The sequence below is a fragment of the Ascaphus truei genome, chromosome 3 (genome assembly GCF_040206685.1).
Source record: "Ascaphus truei isolate aAscTru1 chromosome 3, aAscTru1.hap1, whole genome shotgun sequence".
NCBI classification, from domain to species: domain Eukaryota; kingdom Metazoa; phylum Chordata; class Amphibia; order Anura; family Ascaphidae; genus Ascaphus; species Ascaphus truei.
Window position 1 is genome coordinate 329,649,959 of NC_134485.1, and position 5,892 is coordinate 329,655,850.

The window sequence follows — 5,892 nt, forward strand, 5'->3', positions numbered from 1 at the left end:
GCTACATCACTGTCTACAATAAAGATGACCTTGTTAACGATACCCCCACTGTGTGAGTGTGAAATTACTCAACAGTGGATGGCACCACCAAGAAGGAGTTCCTCACCAGGACCATCTCCCTGCGGAAGCACAGATCCTGATGAGGTGGAGGTGCTGCACATGATGTAAGTTGAACTCGCACCCACTACCTCAGATACCTGTTCTATTGAAAATCCCCTAATAACATCAAGCGGGAGACTCAGGAGTTCTGTTGCCTACAGGTGCAAAACCAAACACACGTAATGGGAGTTGGTTATTAAAGTACCCGGGCCAATGTGAGATTGGGGGGGGATAAACCCGTTACATAAGAAATAAAAAAACACTGGGTAATATGATTTCCTCCAGCTTGTTTCAGATGTATAATACAAGCAGCATAAAAAAGGCATCTTTCCTACACTATGGATCTTTTAGATGTGGCCATTGTAACTCACAAAACTACTAATTTTTCATATTTCATAACAAAGACACAAACAAGACATTTACAAATCAAGTATTTTCTGACATGCAATACAAATTACATTACAGTATATACCCCTTGCCAATATGTCAGTCTTACTGCAAGACCGTTGAAGGTGCGGATCCTAGAACACGAGGTTAATTAATCATGGGGATCTTATGCACCCAGTATGAAAACTTTTTTCTCCATGTCCTTTGGGCACTATTAGTAATCTGAGATGCATTGCCACAGAACACGTAGATACATTACCTAGAGCGGGAGATAGGTCTCTCTTTGATGTAAAGGACTTATCCTATTAGATATTAACACTTGATATCCTCATACTAAAAGGTCTAAATACTGGACGGGACATAGAATATTTGTTGTGATAAAAAATGATCTGTGGGCATACAGTATTGGAACTACTTATTCACAACCCTGGACAAGGACGAAAGTCTTCATACATGGATTTTGCTTCACTATGTTAACTGTAATAGAATAATAATATTTGATTTTGTATAGATCTGTGGATGCTTGTACTGTAGATATGGCGTTTTTTTCTCTCTTCTTCTGTCCAACAGAGATATCTAAGATATCAGTTCAGCATTTACTTATGTTCCTAGTGCTCTTTTTTGAGTTTTGACTCTGTGTGTATAAGCCAAACTGTGTCATATGATAAATTGGATATTTATAATATATTTCTCTCTCCAGCTGGCACCAAGTGATACACTGTAATACAAGAGCACTGTGGTCTCTTTATTTTTAGACGTAGCCATGTTATTTTGTGAGTGTAGACATGAGCTGATTGTTCAGTTTTTTTTTTCTCCATGGATTTTGTCTTCTGCAGTTACTCGTACCATTAGAATATATGCTGCAATTATATACTTTTCATTGCAATATTTATATTCCATCTTGATTTGTACCTTTATATATTAAGGCTGCGGCCAGGCAGGGCGCTCGTGCGCTGCGCCCTGCTCGGCTGTGTGTTTCGTGGCCGGCTAGGTGCGTGCGCGGGGGGCGTGTTGGGGGCACGGCCTAGACGTCACAGAGCTGGTTCGCCCTCATTGGGCGAACCACACACGTGACGCGCGAGCAAGCAGCAAATTCAAATTTGCTTGCTTGGCAAGCAGCTAAGCGCAGAGCCTACTCAGGCGCTTGCTCACGCTGGACACACACATTTCCGCAATGTGTTTCATCGCGGCAAGCGTGAGCGCGCCCGCCCGCTCAGTGCCACCCTGCTGAGGCCTTAGGCTAAGGCCCCGCTCCCTCAGTCAGCGCGCCCGCACTGCAGACAGGCGGGGCGCTGACAGACACAGACCGCGAAATGCGGTCTGTAGGGAGCGGGAGCCGGAGCGGGGCGGGAGTGGGAGGGGGGGGCGTGTTTTAAGCGGAGGGACCCGCTACTCCCCCCCCTCCCTCCACAGGCTCAGGCTCGGTCTGCAGGACAGGAGGGAGCTGCTGCGGGCTGCTGGAAGGTAAGCAGCTCCCTCCCCCTTCCCCCACAAATGCCCTCACACATGCTGACACTGAGACACAGACAGAGAGACACACACACACACCACCCCCTACCTTGTGTAGGAAGCTGTGTGACAGCTCCCGCCGCTGATTGGCTCATCAGCGCACCACGTGACGCGTCACCGCTCGGGATCACAATTTTCTTGCATCCCCTGGCGGCTGACGCGTCACAGTGCGTACTGAGCCGTGCAGCGAGGGGGGACTGGGACCGGCTCACAAGAATTCCCCTGCTGGTGGGGAACGCTCGCGCGGCCGCCCGCGCCGCCGGGCGCAGCGGGTCCCAGCCCTTAGAGTGACATAGCATGAGATTGACTTGCAATGAATTTCCATGTGTACCAGTGTGAGAGGAACGTAAAGATTCTAACAATATATAACCAAGATTACTAAGGCCGTGATTATAGTAGTCGCGATGACGCAAGCGATTTTTCGTGCTACACGAACAAACTGCAGTAGCCATATTGGCCTGGCCATAGTGTGCGCGAGCGTGGTGCTATGCAGAGCGACCGCACGGTGAATTTTTCAGCAAATATTTTTTTGCCGTGCGGCGGGCACGTCTTTTGCGCGGTTCAGCTAATGAGGGCGAACCAGCCTGGTAACGCGTTCACCACACCTCCCTATCGCCACCCCAATCGCTCCATCGCAGTGCACCCATTGCTCGGGCAACAGGTGCGCGACAACATGCGCTCCGTCGTGCGCGCCTACTATAATCTTAGTCTGCAGTCCCAGTCATGACTGTGACATGCGCGCCCGGCGGGGGGCGGCGCGTGCACAGCGCTAACCGCGATCTGCGGTCTGAGGAGAGAGAGGTAGCTTGCGACGGGAGGGGTTTCATTGAGTTGGAAAAAACCTTGCAGTACGGCGCGGCTGCACCTTCAGCGGGAAGGTGACTACTGGGCCCTTCCCTATTGAGGGGCAGTGCTTACACGCACAGCGCACGCCACGCCGAGCGCTGTGGCAGTTACTGGGACCGCAGCCTTCGCCTAAGAATACATGGAGCATGGTAAAGTTATTTATAATTGCTGCTTAGCTCTGCACGAAATAGCTAAGTTGGTTAGCCACAATATATAGATATTGTTACTCCTATTTAGATACAAGGAGTCTAAATTGTGCTCTATCAGACTACTTAGTTTCCTTGGATCTAGATATTGTTATATTTAATCAATGTGATGCATTTTGGAATACTTGGAGATAGATCCATTACCAGTATAAATATATGGTTATATATGTTGCACATGAGATTTATAAGATAAAAATGTATGATGAACATAATATTGATTGGGTCTGTTTAGTTGTTTACAGATCGATATTAAACGTACTTTTTTTAATCTCAATTAATTGTTTGTGCTGTCACAGCAGACGACAGAGAAGTCCAATGCTACATCAAACATGACAAAAATACACAGTAATATTCTCTTGAAAAAGGGTTATTTAGTTTAACCCTTTGGCCAAAGCATTGTAAGCTTGCGAGCCACGACAAGGCAGATCCTGTTCGCAAGTCCTAACACTACCAGATCAAATACGAATATACCTCTATTAGGATTTGTGTGTTTTGTGCTGTCACAGGCAAGCGCTACAGTATATTAACTCGGCATCTTACCTATTCTCTATACTCCTTGACAAAGCACCCTAGCAGTGTGAAACGCTTGGGAGGTCCACTTTTTTTGACAATCATTGTCCTCTTTTTTACCTATGATTGCATAAAGCCGTTTATATTTTTTTTATCAGTCGGGTTCCCGAGCTTTCCTTTGATATTGCCTGCAGTGCTCCACTATTTCCCATTATCTTTTACCTTTTGCCTGACCCGGAAGCACGCCAACAGAGACATACTTACCCTCACAGACTCTAGCTGCATCACGACTACTAGCAGCAACATAGGAGGTTGCTTTGCACCAGAGACCCTAACAAGGACAAACACAGGCGGTAAGCATTATATACTGTATTATAGGCTAAAGCAGTAAAATTCAGGGCATTATTGAAAACCCTGCTCTCTGATTGGATAATGCCCGGAATTTTAACCAATCAATAAACCCGGAATTTAAGCAGTAGAATGTGTAGTTGTCAATGTGTTGATTTCCAGCCAATCAGCTTTCAGAACAGCTGAGACAGGGCAGGGGATTGGTCAGAACATATAAGCCACGGTTGACTCCTCCCCCTCCCCAGCTGACTGGGGGGGGGGGGGGGGGGGAGATGGTGTCTGTAAATAAGTAAGTGGCTGTCTGCAGTTTCTTTGTGGCTGCAGTTTGTGTGTGAGTGTGCTGTGCTATATCTGTGTAGAGGTGCTGTGTGTGTGTGTATAGAGCTCTAGTGTGTGTGTGTCAGTGTCAGCAGCAGTGTTTATGGGTGTAGAGGTGCTGTGTTGTGTGTAGAGGTGCTGTGTATAGAGGTGTAGTGTTGTGTGTATGTTGTGTGTGTGTATGTTGTGTGTGTGTAGAGGTGCTGTGTTGTGTATAGAGGTGCAGTGTTGTGTGTGTGTGTGTGTGTGTATGTTGTGTGTGTGTAGAGGTGCTGTGTTGTGTATAGAGGTGCTGTGTTGTGTGTAGAGGTGGGGGGGAGAGTGCAAAGTTTAGTAAGTGGCTGCATTTTTTATTGTGGCTGCAGTGTATGTGTGTGTGTTGTGTTGTATGTGCAGCAGCAGTTTGTGTGTGTGTACAGCTGATGTGTGTGTGTATAGAGCTCCAGTGTGTGTGTGTGTGTGTGTGTGTGTGTGTCAGTGTCAGTGTCAGCAGCAGTGTTTATGGGTTTAGCATGTGTGTGTAGCAGCAGAGTTTGTGTGTGTAGAGCTGCTTTGTTGTGTGTGTGTGTGTGTGTGTGTGTGTGTGTGTGTGTGTGTGTGTGTGTGTAGCTTCTGTGTTGTGTGTGTGTAGAGCTGCTGTGTTGTGTGTGTGTAGAACTGCTGTGTTGTGTGTGTGTAGAGCTGCTGTGTTGTGTGTGTGTAGAGCTGCTGTGTTGTGTGTGTGTAGAGGTGCTGTGTTGTGTGTGTAGATGTGTGTTGTGGGTGTCTAGAGCTCCAGTGTGTGTGTGTACCAGCAGTTTGTGTGTGTGTACACAGAGGGGCGGCAGTGTGTGATATAGATATCTGCAGTGTAAGCGTATATACTGTAGATGTGGTTTCATGTATTTACCATTTTATTTTAATAAAAAAATCTATTTAACTATACAAAAGTGTCTATTATTTATGAAAAAAGTCTACATTTAGCCTATAATAGTAATAATCCCCTTAGAACAGGGCATTATTGGCCAGTAATGCCCTGTTCTTCGGGGATTATTACTTAAGTATCGATTTCTATAACAAGCAAGAATGGTAGCCAGGTTAGTCCCTTATGGGGAAAAAAAGGAAACTCAAATGAATGAAAAATATGCACAATTATATATTTTATTGGACTAATACATGATTCAGTGTACAAGCCTTTTGAACCTCACACGTAGCACCTCTCAGGTAGCATGTAGAATCCTGTTAGAATCTTCAGGTAGAAGGTAGAACTCTGAGTTTCAATAGCTTGTATTCTATAAACCAGGGAAGCACAATCTTATTCCCCTGCGCCTCCCTGCCGGCTGACCTCCTTTCCGTGCCCTCCCCCCCCCGTACCTTGGTTCCTGGCATCATGACATCACGTTGCTATAGCAACGCAATGTCACATGACCCAGCAGCATCATTTGACGCCGCATTACCATGGCGACGCATCTCCAGAAGCTGGCTGAACCAAGGTAAATGAGGTTTACAGGGGCCTTCGCCGCTTCCCCGGCATTTAATTTAAGTGCCTCCGGGAAACGCGCGGGGCATCTGTAACCGCCGCGCCCCTGCAGATAATCCAACACCCCCCAGTTTGCACACCCCTGCTGTTAACCATGTGTTACTCCAATAAAAGGTATCACTATCTATCATTCTCATTAATTGGCATGTA